This window comes from Nymphalis io, chromosome 16, assembly GCF_905147045.1.
Source record: "Nymphalis io chromosome 16, ilAglIoxx1.1, whole genome shotgun sequence".
NCBI classification, from domain to species: Eukaryota; Metazoa; Arthropoda; class Insecta; order Lepidoptera; family Nymphalidae; genus Nymphalis; species Nymphalis io.
Window position 1 is genome coordinate 3,396,506 of NC_065903.1, and position 19,167 is coordinate 3,415,672.

A 19,167-nucleotide genomic window follows, 5' to 3' on the forward strand; every position below is an offset into this window, starting at 1 on the left:
GAAGAGGAGAAAAGGGTGACTTTTTTGCTGTGAGAGCGCATACCTGTGTTTTCTTGGCATTAAACTCAAAAAGATTATCAGAGCCCCATTTGGCTATGAGTTCTAACGTCCTATCGAGCTCAATAACAAGATGCCCCCGCTTCTCCTCAATTTCCGCTCGCCCAGCTAATGGGCGTCCGTGGTATCTCCCATGCACCGTACTATCGTCTGCATAGCAATGTATGTCACCAAGAGAAAGCATATCATTGTTATGCAAAAGAAAGAAGTGTGGGGGAAAATTTTTTTTTTTGATAATGGTTGGAAATTGTCTACGAGACGTAACTATACTTAAAATAGATTTTTTGATAACGGTTGTAAATCTAGACGAGACGTCATTAAAAAGCTTTCCTATAAAAATGGTACGAAATCTATATGAGACCGTTATTCTTATAGAAAAGACTTAATGGCTATTTTTAAACGATAAGTTACTGTTGTACAATTTTAAAATTCGTTAAATATAGCAACCGTTGGTTGTCATATGTATTAACGGGCTCAATTTTATTGATTTAATAGTGAAATATTTTTCACGTGGATTTAATAATAATTTCAAATATATGACTTAAAAGGTATATTTTCTAAACACTACATGAAATGTTTAATGTGAGCTACAATACTGTTGCAGCACAGATATTGCTATCGTTTCATAAATAATAAGAAGTTCTCGGGTGACAAATTCAGTCAGTTAGCTACTTTTATTCCATTCATTTTCATTTTTTATAATTTTAACATTTCATATCCATAAGCTTAACAGCGGATTTAGTTTTGATTTTAGTAGATTTTGATAACTATGACCTGTTTCAACGGCAGAAGGAGCAAAGATAAACAAATCTTAGATTTACATATTCCATGCGATGCATAGCAGAGCTATTAGTATGATTTGTGTTATACCTGTATTATGAACTACAAACAATTCTTGATTAATATATATTTATTTATAAAATAACATCATTCCAGTTAACAGCTTATATCTAATTTAATTTTACTTTTTATGTTCCGATACCAACTTTAACAACATTTCAATGTTAAAGACTTTTTTTTATAGAATAGGAAGGCGGACGAGCATATGGGCCACCTGATGGTAAGTGGTCACCAACATCCATAGACATTGGCATCACCAATGCGCCACCAACCTTGGGAACTAAGATGTTATGTCCCTTGTGCCTGTAATTACACTGGCTCACTCACCCTTCAAACCGGAACACAACAATACTAAGTACTGCTGTTTTTCGGTAGAATATCTGATGAATGGGTAGTACCTAACCAGACGAGCTCAAACAACAAACAAAACAAAGCTCTACCACAAGTGTACTGCCGTTGGAATATACTATAGATTAGATATGAAAATATGATTATAAGTTTTATATAAATAGATAATACTGAAGTTTTAGAACTTTAAATATTGATTCAATATTCTAACGCTTTGTTGTATTTAAATATAAGACGAAGTTTCGTTAGGTTCCTTATTTATAAGATAAGCCCTTGTAAAACAAATAAAACATCACGATTTAACTTTGATATATTTCACATGGCGATTGTATAAAACTATAATTTTCAACGTGCAACATAGACAACTAGCATGCTCGTATATTCGCCACCGGGTATCTTATTACTGAATATCTTCTGCAGTATTACTGGCACTATTTATTAGATTGAGTCGTGAGACCGTGCGCAGTAGCCGGGATAAATTAAATAAATAGAATATTCTAGTAACAGACCAATAAAGTAACGGTGTTTGCTTATCGAATGACTGGCAATTGGCATCGACAGTAAAAGATTAGTTTGGTTTCTTAAAAAATACAAACAAGAAACCTCTTAAACAATAGTGTATATCTAATAAAGCTTTACATAATAAATATCTAGTTACATTTATGTATGAATGTTCTTAATATGAATAAAAGAAACTTGTTACAGCAAACATTTAGTTTTTAAAACGCAATTCAATCTTATAATAATTTATTATCCTATTTATGATAATGAAAACAAAACTTTTATTGAACAAAAAGTAATTGTATGTTACTAATATATTATCGACATAATTCGTATATTTCAGCGAATAATGTGACTTTTTTTTAAAAAGGGTACAGTACAAAATATGTCATAAAGTTTATTTTCAATATGTAATTTTATTCTAATATCAATGAATATTTGTGGTTTGAATTTGACTTAAGATTCACTTATCCTAGTCTTGTCTAGGCTCGACTTACTCAAAGTATAAATTTTGTTTATATAAGTCATATTGATAAAAAAAAATTCGAATACACTTATATTCATAATTATATTAGGTTCTTACATATGAAATTTGTGACTGAAATGACTGTTTTCAAAACTCAAATGTACCATCTAAATGGATTTATAAATTTGAATTTGGAATTCTTAACCAAAGAGGAGATATTTCAGATCAAAGTGGTCAGGTACGAGAAAACGCTAATTTCATATGTAAGGACCTAATATTTACAAATAAGTTTGTATTTATAGGTTGTTAGCAACTTGTTATTATTAAATACATTATTGCTATCGACCAGGAAAAAATGAGTATAGTATTCATTAATTTATTATTAATGGTCTGAGGTGCAGTGTCCTTTAAAATTATGTATGATAATTGTAAACGTAATATTGTTATAAATGCTGTCGACTGGTGTTTAAAGGGCCTAAGTAAATTTCTGAGTAAAATGAAAATAACTTTTTGGCATTTGTCCGAAGCCTTATATAATTGTTTTAGTTCTAAAAGGGCTTAAGTTTAATAATACTAATATCAACAATATTACGCTGAAAGATATGTGTTATTGATATTAGCTCTTTTTGCACTAGGCCATCGAATGTATTTACTTTATAAACAATCTTTCATCTTGATTGTAATAAATAACAGTACAGTAACAGCCTGTGACTGTCCCACTGCTGGGCTAAGGCCTCCTCTCACTTTTTGAGGAGATGGTTTGGAGCTTATTCCACCACGCTGATCCAATGCGGGTTGGTGGAATACACATGTGACAGAATTTCAGTGAGATTCGACACATGCAGGTTTCCTCACGCTGTTTTCCTTCACCGTCAAGCACGAGATAAATTATAACAACAAATTAAGAACGTGAAAATTCAGTGGTGCTTGCCCGGTTTTGAACCCACGATCATCGGTTAAGATTCGACGTTCATACCACTGGGCCATCTCGGCCTTTTTAATTGTAATTGTAATAAATACATGCTTTAAATTATATTTTATGATCGAACTAGTTTTTAATGAGTTGTTATGATATAATATTTATTATTTAAAAAAATATAAAGGATATATTATATATCCTATGTCTCAAAATATCGGGCTTAAAGAAACTTCATTTCTCATTAAGAATAATATACACTTACATGAGAACATAACATAATTACAATAATTGGCTAGCGGCGTAACAAAGTAACATTTATAAAGCGTATTAGTAAAAAAGAAAAAAAAATACAGTTAAGAAGAGGGTATCTGTGAAAACCTTGCATTATTGTCGATAGAAATAACGCAAATACACGGAATAAGTATAGCTGGTAGTGGTATGAGTGAGTCGTTTATTTATTTATTTTTTATTGCTACTTCTTATACTAATAAATTATGTTACATATTATTTATTTGTGTTATTTTATATTGCTTTGAATATATATTTTTAATAATCTCTTAAACTGACGCATACTTTTGTTTCTTTAATATTTTTTGGTAAATTATTAAATCGTTTGTTCCGTCAAATAGTCTAATTATATTCCAATTAGAATTCGTCCAGTAGTCGAATTACTGCGTGATAAAGTTGTTACTTGTTTGTCAATTTTAGCAATGTTTGTTAACATTGGCTTTTTGTATAACAAAAAAAAAGTGTGATAATGAAACGATTAAAAAACTAAATTTTGTTTACACAAATAAATTCTTAAGAGAAAAGGGAGCCCTTGCTCGAAGTGGGACATTTATAAACTGTTACTTTAATTTTATAAGTTATTTCAATGAGGATTATAGAATATTAATACGAGTAAATTCGTCAGCATATCGGAGTATAAGTTGGATATAATATATTCCAATAAGGAACGTTTTAGACACATACCATCAATAATACTCTCCGTTTGTTTGCCGATACATTAACGATTGATTAAATTGCATTTGCAACTGGCGCGGGCGCATAATATCGTATACAATACCCGGTTTATTGCTCCATTACACATTCTCTATTTATGACTTATGATTTGCTCAATTTTAATGCGTTTTTAAGGGTTCTGTGACGAAACTAAATATTCTTCATTTTATTTCATGTCAGTCTGTCAACTATTTTGGTCGATATTAATAACAATTTACAAGTGAATTTAACATACCTGACCACTAAAGATCCACTTATAATGTTAAGTAAAAGCCTTCAAATGCCCCAATGTTCAGCTAAGGCCTGTTCTGCTGAGGAGGTTTTAAGTTCGACGCTGATCCAATACTGGGTGGTAATTACACATGTGGCAGAATTAATTACCTTTGCCAACCATTCCAGCTTTTTCACGATCACAAATTTAGAACATGTAAACTAGTCTGGGCTTGAACCCGCAGTCTTCTAAGACCAACTCGACTACAAAGTTCCACTTTTACTTTGTATTATTTGTTGTATATATTATGCTTTAATTTTGTAAACCGTGTTAATGACTTCGATGAATCTTTGAATATCGGGAATTTTGGAATATAAATCTAGATAGATATATACAGACGTTTCTGCTCACTATAGCGAAATTTAAAATACATATAAATAAATTTATAGCTTACATAATTACATACATAAGACCTTAATATAAAACAAAGGGATACATCATACAAAGAAACATAAAACTTTTATTGCAAATCTTTTATGGATCTTTTTCATGAGCTAATAAAGATTAACAAACACAAGTATTACTTGTGGGTTAACTACAAACTAAACGCAATATTTTCTTTTAAAAAAAATACACAAAAATAATTGTTAACATTAAGTAACTTTTAAATTTAATTATAAAATAAGTAACTCAATAAATTTAACTCGAGAAACATGGAACCTCTTACGTCTAAATTAAAAAATACGACCAGCGAAGTGCCGTAAATAGTAAGCCGATCGCCAAGCACTGTCTCTTAAATATTGCGATTCTTGCACATATAGCTAAGCTTATAAAATGCTTTATGATGGCAACAAACATTGTCTGTTTACGTTAACTCGCGGGAAACCCCGAGTTTGCACGAGTAAAATTTGCTTCGATATTTAAAATAAAGCGACACCTTCTAAACTTTGTAGGTGTGTTTTTTCTTTTTAAATAACGATTTGGAATTCCACCATACAGCTTTGTTGTTCTTGGTCCAATATCTATGACTCATATTCTTTATTTTGTTGATTTCCTCCGCAGACAAAATAAGAGTTGTTATTGGCTAAGATCCATCAACAATGAACATTTTAATTAATAAAATAATGCTTTGAAGGTCTACGCTCTCTTTCTTTCTATACACAGCCGTCATCGCCTGCAATATAATTTCGCTATCATTTATGTTAAAACAACTTCGATTCGCCTTTCGTTCGACACTATAAGCTGATCGCAGATTTGTAGATCATCGAAATCTTTGAAACTATTTTATCAACTGAGACATTGACTTAATGTGTTTCGTTTTTTTAATAAATATAATTTTATATAATACGAGTTCCTGTGACTTAACTGTGAACTTTTAATTTCCAATTTATTCATGCATATAGAATGGAATTGAATATGGCTTAATGTGCACCAAAAGAATTAAATTAAAAAGCAAAGTTACAATTATATAAAAATAAAATGAATTCAGTGTAATTAAAGGCGGTCTTGTGTTATGATTGAGAGAGCGATCTCTTCAAAATAAATAGAGATATTCCGTAATATTTTTGGCGGAAACTTAATAAAATCAATCAAATCGATTTTTGTTTCATATTGAAATAAAATAAACATAAACTGTTATGATTTGTCTTTAAATATACAGACATACTCTTTTTATCTTTATAAATAAATTATTATTTTTTGGACGTATAAGTAGAAAAACGAACAGACGAAACTATTATAATATTAATATGAATTTAATATGGCAATATATCTAAGTCTGTCCCATCATAACATGCCTATTCCGTCTTCCACTTATGTATGTTTCATACATTATGCCTCAGTGCTTAGAAAATCTAATTTAATTAAAAGGCATTCCAAACTATTTATGGTGGGAATGCAAATCATTATTAAGTCTATCAATATTTTCCAATCATTAATGTCAGGTACCTCGGCATAGATCATTTTGTTAGAATTGTGCATCGTTAAAATATTGTTACGTCAAAATAACCATACTGCGAAACCGTGAGATTTTTTTTATATTTGGGGGTTTTTTATAGTAATGATATTTTTGTAGTATTTCATATTAATAACTTTTTTTTTTTAAATTTGAAATAGGTGGAATAGTGAACTACGTGATGGTAAGCTATTTTATAAAAAAAGTGGTCAGTGGTCATCGCAATTAATACTGAAAGAAATATTACCCATCCCATCTCTTACATCGCCAATGTGCCAAGTAGTTACACTAGCTTATTCACCCTTCAATTCTGCAACACAGCAATACTAAGTATTGCAATCTGGTGGTAGAATATATGAGTGGGTGGCTAACGTCCCACCACCAAGTAATTTAATGTCATCGTTCAAAGGTAGCAGCATTTTCCGTGACGAAGATTTGATGGCTCCTTCATTACAAAACAATACGAACTATTTTCAATTCAACACAAAATAAATTAATAGAACAATTAAAATGACCCAAATATTCCAATACTTCAGTTGCTGATTAACATTGTAAGCTGATTTAAAATCATAATTATCGACCTTTTCTTATTTATATTTTCTACCGTTTGTGTATTAATCTTATATGTAAAAATTTAAATGGTAAGTGTGTTTGAGATTACTAGACTTCGCCATTTCGCCCGATCATCATGAGAGTAGCCACGTGTATGTATTTTTGCATGAAGAAGGTTTTTATTTTAGACATTGATTTATTCGCCAAATTCTGCGTCATTTCAACCGATCGTCATGAAAATAGTATATTCCACAGACAGGACATCTACTGGGGTGCATGTCAGTCACCTCCACGTGGTGCACCCTGGGCAACGGGGTCGACCATCAATCCGATGTTTTTTCCGGATTGCTTGTCGACCGAGGCTGAGACTGACGGAAGTGTCGCGGGCCGCTCCTGGTACTTCTCTGTTGCGCAGAGTGGACCAGCGAGCGGCTTCGTGGCAAGTAGGAGGACTCCGGGGTCCTTTTGGGCCGCCGGAGAGAGGAGGAGTTGGTCTCCGGGGTCTTTTCGGGCTGCCGGAGACAGGAGGAAGGAGTAGAGAAGGAGGGAGAGACGGGTTCGCCCAGTTTCGGTGTCGATTCTGGGTGGACGGACTTCGGTCGCCGCCTTCTCAAACTCGTTTCCCCATCCAGGCACCAGCCTGTGGTGGGGAAGGGCGAGGGCCTTGCCTTCACCGGCCGGGCCAAGAGGAGAAAACCTCAATAAAAAACAACCGGTGGGTCGCTCACCCAAAGCGACGGCCGCAGGCGGGGTCGCGGGGTGAGCTAACGCGTTCCCGTAACCCCGCCACCATGCGGTGAGACGGAAAGGAGGAGGTTTTAGTGGGTAGGACGGTGGCCTTCTGCCCCGTGAGTCCCGCATACCCGTCCCGGTCGTGTCCGGGCGGGAGGTTTAAATGCCTTTACTCCTCGAAAAAAAAAAAAGACAGGACAACTACTGCCGAATTTTATTATTATAAATTTACATTAGTACCTACACCTCACCGCTTTATTCAACTTCATATTCAAGTCCTCTACCCATAATTGCTTGGAAGAGATCGCTATCTAATCAATAAGACCGTCTTTTTTATATAATTTTGTTATATTTATCTCTGTAAGTTATTTTCGTGTACAAGAAAGCATAATTGTAGTGTTGTATTGTATTGTATTATTAACTATTTCTGTTTCGCATATATTTTCGATGAACGCTTGATACGTTCGGTAAGGTTACGGATCCAATCGACATCCACTACCCGCGCACGCGTCCGCTTGATAATAACGTAAGTGACACGGGAAAAGTTACTTATTACGTCCTTCTAATCAATTTCGACCACGGACCTTTCTTAAGAGAGATTTACCAACTACGTGGGACATATTATAGTGCACAAGTATGTAGTAAGCCGAGATGGCCCTGTGGTAAGAACGCGTGAATCTTAACCGATGATCGTGGGTTCAAACCCGGGCAAGCACCACTGAATTTTCATGTGCTTAATTTGTGATTATAATTCATCTCGTGCCTTACGGTGAAGGAAAACATCGTGAGGAAACCTGCATGTGTCTAATTTCACTGAAATTCTGCCACATGTGAATTCTACCAACCCGCATTGGAGCAGCGTGGTGGAATAAGCTCCAAACCTCCTCCTCAAAAAAGAGGAGAGGAGGCCTTTAGCCCAGCAGTGGGACATTCACAGGCTGTTACGGTTACGGTATGTGCGCACTATACCTATACTACTATATCATAATCCGATGGGATGCCAAATCGGACACGTTCGGAAAGACTTCAGGCACATGACCAATTAACGCCTTACGTGTTTTCTGTAGTACGGGAGTGTAAATAATGCCAATTTTGAAACTTCGAGTTGCTACTTTGAATATCTGGACAGAAAACTCACTAACATTTTAATGGTTAGATCCGGGATTTGATAACAGGACTTTTGGATTCAGCGACCTTATATATTATAGCTAGTCACAAGACCATCGAAGCGTTTAGCGTCAGTATATAATTAGATTAATTCGTATATAATTTTCCACAACTTATCAGTTGGACGTCGCTTAACAAAATAATATTAATCATCAAAATAAAACGCATATCATTAATACGCCTTTTTATTTTAATTCCGAACGTTAACAAATACCTAATAATCTAAATGATAAATTAATGCAAATCGCCGAATCAGAAATGTCATTAAGTAAATAAAGTAGAAACGATGTTATTTGCAAATGGAAATTAGTTACATTCAAATGCGTGTAATTGTAATTGTTTCCGTTTAGTTTTGTTATTAGTTTCACGATGTGTTAGAGGTTTATTGATGTCAATAATAGTTTTAGCGTAGTCATGTCATTGTTCGTGTTTATTAACATAAAGATTAGTTGGAAATTGCTTCCTATGGTCCGCTATATAATCTGTGCCCTGTTGACACAAAGACACTAAGCAACGAATTGAATTGAATGGTCCGTTATTTTAAATTATCTAAGCCCATTGTCAATGTCATATTCATATATTAATCCGTCGTATGTTTTTCAACTGATTATATTTATAGTTTATTCGTGTATGTGATAAGTAAAAGTAGCTAGTATTTATCATGACATGTACGTGTGTTTGTGTGTGTGTATGTGTGTGTGTGTGTGTGTGTGTGTGTGTGTGTGTGTGTGTGTGTGTGTGTGTGTGAATTTAATAAGTAAGTACTGGTGGTGGGTCTTTGTGCAAGCTCGTCTGGGTAGGTACCACCCACTCATCAGATATTCTATCGCAAAACAGCAAATCTTAATATTGTTGTGTTCCGGTTTGAAGGGTGAGTGAGCCAGTGTAATTACAGGCACAAGGGACATAAAATCTTAGTTCCCAAGGTTGGTGGCGCATTGGCTGTAAGCGATGGTTGACATTTCTTACAATGCCAATGTCTAAGGGCGTTTGGTGACCACTTACCATCAGGTGGCCCATATGCTCAACCACCTTCCTATTCTATAAAAAAAAAAGTAATAGTGCAATTTTTAATGGGCCGCCTAGCGATGTAAATCTCGCAGTTTCGATCCTGAAGCTATTGCGGTCTCCACTCCTAGCATAAGCGGTACACTTAATTGAAGGAGTAAATAGGATTTTTAGTAACTCCTTAAAAATGGCTACTGCCATTAATAATTATTAAACTGAAACTTTGCATAGACTTTTAATTCTATCGAAAATGGTATCCGGTATAGTAAATTTATTAGTTTTATAATCAAAATCTATGTTGTAAAACACTCGATATAATTTTTTTGTCAATTTTATTGGCATAACGCGGTAGGTATATTTTTAGTAACTTTATTTTATTACTACATATGTTATTATATTTTACCAGTATTTCCGTGATGATACCGTTAGTGTGAATAACTTGGTTAATCAAGAAAATCATGTATAATCAAGTTGCTAATCTGCTTTTATGATAATTAATAAATAAATAGCTCTATTAATATCACAGTTTTAGCATTATTGGATTTATTTTTAATGAAATAGTGCGCTGAGGTGCAGAAGTCTCTAGAATTTATAGAAAGGATTTAAATGTGCCATAGGTTAGATTATGGTAATCTCAATTACTATTAAGTAATTTAAGGTAATACATTAGTATTACCTTAAATTCGATATAGGCTCGATTTATCTCGTATAATAATGAGATTTTTATTTAAATTGATTTAAGAAATATATATTTTAATGTTTTTTTTTGTTACAGTTTCCATCACAACAACAAACTTTGATGTCTGAACCGTGAGTAAATAAACTTAGAATTACTTTCTAGATTTTTGATGAAAACTCAAAGTCAAAATAAGTAAAGTAAGTAACTTGCAAAATAACCATTGCTTGACCTCTGGTCTAAAGCTTCTACTTTTGTGGAGGCTTGTAGCTTATTCGATACACATGTGATATATTTTCCTCCAACACCATGCAGGTTTGCTCACGATGTTGTCTTTCATAAACGAACATGCGAACGACACAAATCAAAAACAAGAAAATTCAGAGGTGCTTGCCTGGCTTTGAATCCGCAATTATCGGTTAAGATTCTCGTGTTGTAACAACAGGGCTATTTGCGCCAAGTAAAATAAATTAGGTAAATGATATCCATAAATGCAATGATTTCGAAACTTCTAACATATACATTTGTGACTGCAATATTCGCTACACCTGCTTGAATAAATTATGATGTGTCTGAATGTATTTTGCATATCTCGGCTCTCGAACCTCGGACTCGAGAATTGTTAGGTCGTATTGAATGGTGATATTTATTTATGGTGAGGGGGGTCCTTAGGTAACAAATGTTGATGCTAGTATTATCGTTATTGTTTTTGTATATTATTTATTGATTTATACTTTTTATTGTACATAAATAAAAATAAAAAAGCCAAAAATACAGTAAACCCAGCCGTTTTGTGCAGAACAAATTTGAATATTTCTCGGCAACAAGTTATATGTTTTCATTTTGTTATAATAATATCTTCTAAAATGTTCAACACATTTCTTAGCACTTTCATATTATGTACTCTTATCTTAACCTTTGATTATAAATCATATTATAATTACACGATTATATGATTTGTAAGTCACCTAAACCATTTTACAGTTTAGGTAGCGCTTCTCATATCGCTATGACATCACCCATTGATATCTCAATGTCTACGTACGTGGCAGTAACTCCCGTCCCTATGTCTACACCAGTATTCTATTCGATCGTGCCGCACGCCTGCATAATGCGCTTGCGCTCACCGAAGACCTATTTTTTGCTGTAGTGAATTTGAAATCGAACATGTCTACGAGATTGTGTATTTCTTGCGCTCGCGCTGGTTCCCTTACTGTTTGAGCGAGTTCTATATGAATTGTGTTATATTTTTTTACAATAAAAATATATAAGACGTAAGAATTTATTGTATTTTAATCCTTAATAGAAACTTTGTGGTAGGAAATAAAAAATATATTTTTCTTAAATTATTAGGTAACTTTTACTTAAAATAACGAGTATTTTGTTTATTATTCTCATTGAGAATAAGGAAATAATAAATGTATTTTTAATTTATGAGTTTTGATCTGAGCTCGTGCAGAAAAAGGGTAAACAAACAAATGGTAGCGGTCTCAGCATATAACGGTAGCCGTGGGTAGTATAATCGTTTGAAGTGGTTTTGTTTTAGAAATTGAGAGGTTGCCGAGTCGTGACATTTGTGAGCTTCTTTCCCGGTCTTAGTTTGTAGGACCTTTATGTGTTTGAGAGGTTAGCTGTTCAGTTCCATAGTTTCCTTATAGCTGTTGTATTGTTCAACGTTTACATTGACGATTGCATGAAGATACGTTAAATTTATTCTGCATATGAAATTTCTGTCATAAGTTGTTTTATCGTAACTGTAAACCTATTCAAAAAAGGAAGGAATAATAAAACGATGTTAAAGGTTTATTTGTTTTTTTGAATTTTCAAAATTAAATTATTAACAGCCAGCTACATGAGATCTTCCTTCTCGTCTCTCTTTGTAGATATAAACATTAATAATTTTATTGTTTGAATTGCTTAAAGGCCTAAGCAAACATGGCTTCACACAAATTGTTTATGTTCGGTTGATTTACTATTTATTTCTACTATGCCAGATGCAAGCAATCGTATATTGTTTATTTGTTGCCTTTAACTTTACGTTCGATTCGACTCCGCCCGTCGGACACACCTCCTATATCTAACCTTTTATCTTCTATGCGCGGTATTATGAACTGTATTAATCCTTTACAATCATATAAATCACGTATTAAATTTAAAATAGCTTTCGTTTTTGCTTACTATTTAAATAGTAATTCAAAATTATCAAGTGTTTCAATGTTACTTATACTTGCTAATGCTGTTTTTTTTTTGTTATCTAGTATTGATGTATTTTCCATTTATACGGTATCTTGCACTCCAATTACAGCCGGCTTTATTGAATGCTATTTCTATGGTACTTGATACAAATTCGTATCGTAGATGCTATTAAGATAACTTAAGACTTATTAATTTGATTGGATTCCAATTTATTATTGGTTGATAAAATGTATACGTATAATTGATGTAATGTTATCTTGTTTGCTATGATCTTGGTAGCTTAAAGGAAATGAAAATAATATATAATAAGTAAGTAATACATAGTATATATTATTCAAACATCAGATGATTACGTCTTTCTTCAACATGTACGTCAAGCTTTTATTTAATTGGTTTGATAGTTTAGTCGTGATGTGGTAATACAGTAACTCTTTTAATATCAGTCTGAATTAATGGTGTTTTTTTATGTTTAATGTAACTTACTACCCATACTCTATACTTTACATTATTATGATTATTATGAAAGATGAATGTACTTGAAAATTAATTATAATATTAAACTGTTGTTAAGTCTATAATTAACAAAATTCATTAGTAGCTTAATTAATACATCAATAAACATTGTAGATTGTATAAATTAATTACAGAATTTATGGAATTACCTGTTAACACCTTGTAAATTATTGCCGAGCTTAGACCTTCTAAAGTTAGCGACTTCGGGTTAAAATACGAAATAATTATTAATGATCTTAGTTAATTCTTTGTTAAACCTCTTACAACTGTCCCAAGTGTTTCGTAACTTATAAATTATTTGATTTGTAACTAATCGATCGGTCAGTCTTAAGTACTTTTGATTTTCCGTTTTACAGGATTTTAATTTAAAACTAGCTCCGCTTCGGAATGGAGATTCTAACAAAAAGAACCGTCAAGCAACTCAGTTAAAAAATCTGTTACGTATGGATCTAAAATATTGAATTTTTCGGATAGAAAGGATATATATGTCAGATATTTTATAAGCTGTTCAAAATTGCTTTTGTTTAAAATCTTCAAGAATTAAATTAAGTAAATGTCCCCTTTGTAAGTAAAGACGTTCTATCCTCTTGAGGTGAAAGTTTGGCGGTGGATATCCATCATACTGCTCCAATGGGGGTTGACTGATACGCAGATTTCATCCCATACTCAGGTTGTGCTTATGGCTTTTTCCTTCACCACCAAAGGCGAGATGAATTTCAAACACATTATAAATACCTTTAATTCGGTTTTGAACCCGGAATCTTCGCTTAATATTCACGTATTCTTATCACCGAGTCATCTCATATAATAACGCGCTGAATATGTTAGCCTAGGTTTGTTATTTATAGTATATTTTCTTGCATCTACTAGATGGAGCGCTGTTTATGTGCGTGGCGTGTAATCGGTTTAACTTCATTAATTAATGTCCCTTCGGATTACCGGACCGTCGAATGCAACAATATTTTGTCAACCCGCATATGACTTACACACAGTTACACATAACTGGAGTTCAGGGTATTTTATATGGCTCAGCTTGATTATTATCATAAATTGTATATTTTTTTTTAACAATACTTCACTGTCTCATGTATGTACGTATGCATGATACGTCAACAATTTATTACTTTTTAAACTTTTTCCACAGGTTTTTACCCTTTTTTGATCAGCGGAATCATTGTTTTAAATATTATTCTTATAGATAAAAGATATTCATGGAAACTTGATTGGTTTATGTGTTATATATTATTTATGCGTAAGTGTATTGTTTGTTTTCCAAATATTAAATAAATAAATAAATTATAAACAGTAAAACTTATGAAAAATAGGTGATCACACCGTTTCCATGAGCGATCCTCTAACAAATTATAATAGAGAGATATTTTTTTTTATAAAAAACTGTCGCTTTGTCAAATGAACGCAAATTATTTCGTCTAAGATATAGATTTCACGAAGGTGATTGAAACCACGGTTTCGTCTAGAATTCTAGATTATAAATATGCCGCATAGCCAATATTTCAATCGTAAATAAAAAATGTATTGAGAAAGTTTTCAATTAATTTATTATTTTATATGTGAGGTAATATAACTCTGTCTTGTTAGAATATAAATAAACAGTTAATATCAAAGTAACAAACATTAATCGGTATTAACTTGATTAAGTGGAATCCTGCTTAGTTTGCTAGTTTCGTGTTTTATGTAAATAAGGCAGGTGAATTGATTTGTTATTGTTATAAAGATTTATTTAATGCTTTTCATTATGGTAAGAAATTGACGATATACGAGTACATGTATTCAAAATAGCAATTCAAAAGATTTTCTTATCGTTTTATAAGGTTTCCTTTATTGACTACAAGATCGATTCGAAGTTTTCATCTTTTTTGGATATTATATAAACTTTTTATTCTTATATTTCGTTACAAATGTTGTAACCAAAACTTTATGGTCCAAATTGTAAACAAATGCCTTGATATCCATCAATAATCAGTTCAGATAAATGGCAGTCATTTGTTCCAACTGATTGGTCTGCTCCAGGGATGTATCCGACTTGATTGTTTTCCGCGAACCCTTCCAAAGTTCGTGGAATAAATGAAAACCGCTGCGGATAAGGGCAACCAATCTCCAAGTCGTATCCCGGTAATATTTCGTCCCTACTAAGAATAGCTTTAGCTTAAGATATAGAATTTATTGTTGGACTTCTGCAATTTGATCTTCTATCAGCCATGTTATAGAGCCAATGGCCAAGTAAATGCCAAAGTTATAGCTATAACTTTGGCATTTACTTGTTTCTACATATAAATGTTTAATTTAGTTGTATATTTACCATGTGTTTAGACTAAATGCTGGCTGCCTTTTTTAAAATTTTTGCTTATATAAAATGGCTATATCAAAAATATAATTTCTTAAATGTCTCGTTTTCATTTGCGCTTTTGTGATTGTGAAATATAAACGTGAAACAAGTTATAATATTCTCACATTACATGTAACAATGTGGACGATATTTTAAAACGTTTTTGCAATATTTCTCCCTTAGCTGGTTCATTTGTTACGAGCGGCGTCTAGGATTTATTTACAAGCAACATTATCTTGTCCCCTCAAAGCGACTGGAGTCGTGTATGCGAATATATGCGTATATTAATGGCGTTGGAGCGGTTTATTCATATTTTACGCGAGCAAACAGATTGTATGTAATAATTGGACATGCGTCAGGCGTGTCGTAGTAATGCGGTCGTAAGTTAGCCGGTGGCCCGGGGCAGGTGTCATTATGCCAATCTCGACAATTCAGCGTCGTCGTGTCCCGACGGCGTCGGTATGATCTATGAGCTCGTCTTATGAGCCGTTGAATTGGCTTCTGCAAATTAGCCTGCAGGCTGATTTAGGGCGCCAAGATGTCCTTTCATATTAATATACTGAGAACAAATACAAACAAAACTTGAATTCAGGTTAATTGCACTGTAGATCATTTTAAAAATGATTTATTTATTTTGTTGAAAACTTTAATAATTACCTTCTAAATTTTAACAATGACTCATTAGATATGTATATTTTTAAGTGAAATTATCTATTTCGATTGTCATGAATTGTTTTGAATAAAAAAAGTAAAATAATAGATAATTCTGTAAATTGATTATATCCAATGCAACAGCTAATAAAGGCCAAGCGTCGACGCTGCATTTGATTAAGAGTGGCCTAATGAAATTAATCACCATAGCAGTTGAGCTCGGAGCTTCTTGACAAACGACCGAATGTAATTTCACACGCCATTATAATAATACGCTTGCTGGAGGTACAATATCCTATTAAGCGTCAATGTGTTCGAGCTAATAGATTTGTTCTGAAAGTTGATACACGTTCGCTAATGTTTCCTCTGAATTTTTGAAAGGCAATGTTTTCAAATACATATTTAAATATTTATGCAATTGCCTTTTATTTGAAATGATATGTTTTACAATATTTTTCCTTGTATGTTTCTGAAACATCTAATATCCATTATTAATAACCATAAAGTATATTATATGCAAGAACATATTTACGATTTGAAGCATAAATGCTTGATTATAATAATATTGGAAATATATTGAATTTTACGATGTGTAATTGTAAACTTTAACGGGGTCGGGTGATTGCTTAAGCAATTCCGCAATTATGCACTTAAAACCCTCACCTTAAGTTAGTGGTATCACAGATAGATCATAGGAGTCTAGTCGGTATATATCATAGTGTAGTTGAAGGAAGAAACAAGATCGTCGCTAGGCGCGGCCTCACCGATAAATCTGCCGCACTTAACTCGCAACCGGTAAATAACTATGGGATTTCCGCGTGCGAGAAGGCGATGCGCCCAAGCATAAATCTATGCCCGTATTGTGATATTGTGTTGCCATTATGGACCCCGGGAAGGCTGGACGTCACATAAATACGTGCGGTCTCCACTGTAAGACTTGTTGACTCTGTCTGTACTGCTCTCGTATTTTCGTTGGGCACAATTTGAATGTTCCAAAATCCAATTTTTTATCAACAGTTATTTTATCCTTGAAAAGTTAGTATAAAAATGTATTTTAATATTAGTAATCCAAAGAAAAAAATGTACAAGTTTCACAAAATAATCTTGATTTCGAGTTGTTTTACTAAGTTCACTTTTGCATGTCCTATTAGGACGGGTGTATCGAGATCGCAGGAACGATGCTACACGTGTTCAAGTAAAATTACCATTATTATCGATCATCTTGCTGCGTCCTAACGACCAGCAATAGGCGCGGGGTAGACGTGAATTTTATCCTGAGATTCTGTACTAAGACCGAAGAGCAGCCGTCCCGTTACCAGCGCCCTGTAATTGTGTTTTGTTTACCTTTTCTGTTTTAGTAAGACAAGACTTTGATTAAATCTCGCCTTATATGGGAACATTTATTTTTGACAATTTAATAAACTAGAATTACCAAAATAGAATGAGCATATCATTAAAATTCAATATCGATGTTTTTATATTATTATCTTTTTTACTTTTTCATGGAAATCGAGAATCGAATGAATATTTTTGAATATCTCACTATTAATAATACTCGTCGTGGTTTTGCGAGCAGATAGTAAAAGAAATAGATAACTTCATTTGTAGCGAGATGTATATACCATATTTATTTATATTAGTGTGTATAATAATGAAAATTTTTAAGGATATATAAGTTGAAGATTAAAGAGAAAAAAGACTTTCCTTGAAGATAAAAAAAAACTCATCGCGTCTATAATTACAAAACTAAGGTCGCATACAAATTTCAATTCCTTATTTTATAGTTTAAGCTGCAAGTTGATGGTTATTGATATTTATAAATATAGATATATCATCTAACATATTTGCAATTATTTACGAAATATGACAATGTAATTTACAAAATCACATTTGCACATGCGAACTTAAATCATGTAGATGATTAACGAGGTGAATCTGCCGGTATAGCTCGTCCTACAAATTATCGATAACGCTCTGTTACTCTGTCAGTGCGGTGCAAATTTTATTTAGTGGCCGTGAAATTGGATGCTCTTATTGTTCGGATATTTTGCTCTCGAGTGTTGGGTGTAAAGTGAGTTATAATAATAATGTTTATTGTTTACGAAGAGAGCGTACTACAACGATATTTCCTTACATTCGTTATTTAAATTTATACAGGATAAGCTAATGTTATTTGATATAGCAAGGTCGATGGCAGTTGTGCTAATCGTAAAACATACATGTTACGTGATCTACTCGCAGATCTATTTTATTAATTACTATAGAATCGATTCTTACTAATTTTATAAATGCGATATTGTTTTTGTTACGTTACTTTTATAAGTCTTAACTTCTAAACCAAACCTCTACAATTAAGCTTACAACATTTGTCAGGAGTGTGGACGACAATAGCCCAAGGGGTCAGGATCGAACTTGCGATTTTTACAAGGCTTAGCGGTCCGTGAACCATTGCGATATTGACGCTTAATTGTTATTCATTTTTTATGTTTGTAATAGTATACCTATGCATGTTATTTTTATTACTATATTTTTATTATACTTGGGCGCCATCTTGAATATCTTCTCCTAAAGGTTGACTTGCAGGGAATGTCTTATTGGCGATATAGTCATCATCTGTAATATGTATTAGTTTTTGTTTAAGAACATAAAAATAAATATTAGTTTATGTTGTGCAATAAGATATTACCATATAGAAATAAAAAGCATGCTAAAAGCACACATATCTTTCGTAGTCATTTGTGCCGTAAGCAGCGCTGGTAAGTGATTTATGACAAAATATAAACACTCCACATTTTAAAATTGTCACTTAAATATAACAATTTTCGTTTAGATGTTGAGGTTACTATTAAGTTATTTAGTGTCTAATTAAAGAAGATTTTGAAAGATCTCCCGTTTTTTACTTGTACTCGTGGTTCCCATTTCGTACCGCGTGCTCTATATATAGCTTATTAAAAATAAAACCTCACTAACAATAACATTTAAAGCAATGCGCAATGGTTATGTTCCGTGATATTCCCGCTCTCATTT

The 19,167-nt window shown here is 32.9% G+C and overlaps 1 protein-coding gene across 1 annotated transcript in view; it reads left to right on the forward strand.

The window, feature by feature from the left end:
* Nucleotides 1-19,167, forward strand: part of LOC126774417 (protein N-terminal asparagine amidohydrolase) — an 81,051-nt gene that overhangs the window by 15,976 nt on the left and 45,908 nt on the right. Inside the window, exon 2 of the mRNA XM_050495940.1 lies at nt 10,533-10,567. The gene's annotated coding sequence lies outside the window, so the exon portion shown is untranslated. The remainder of the gene's footprint in view (nt 1-10,532; nt 10,568-19,167) is intronic.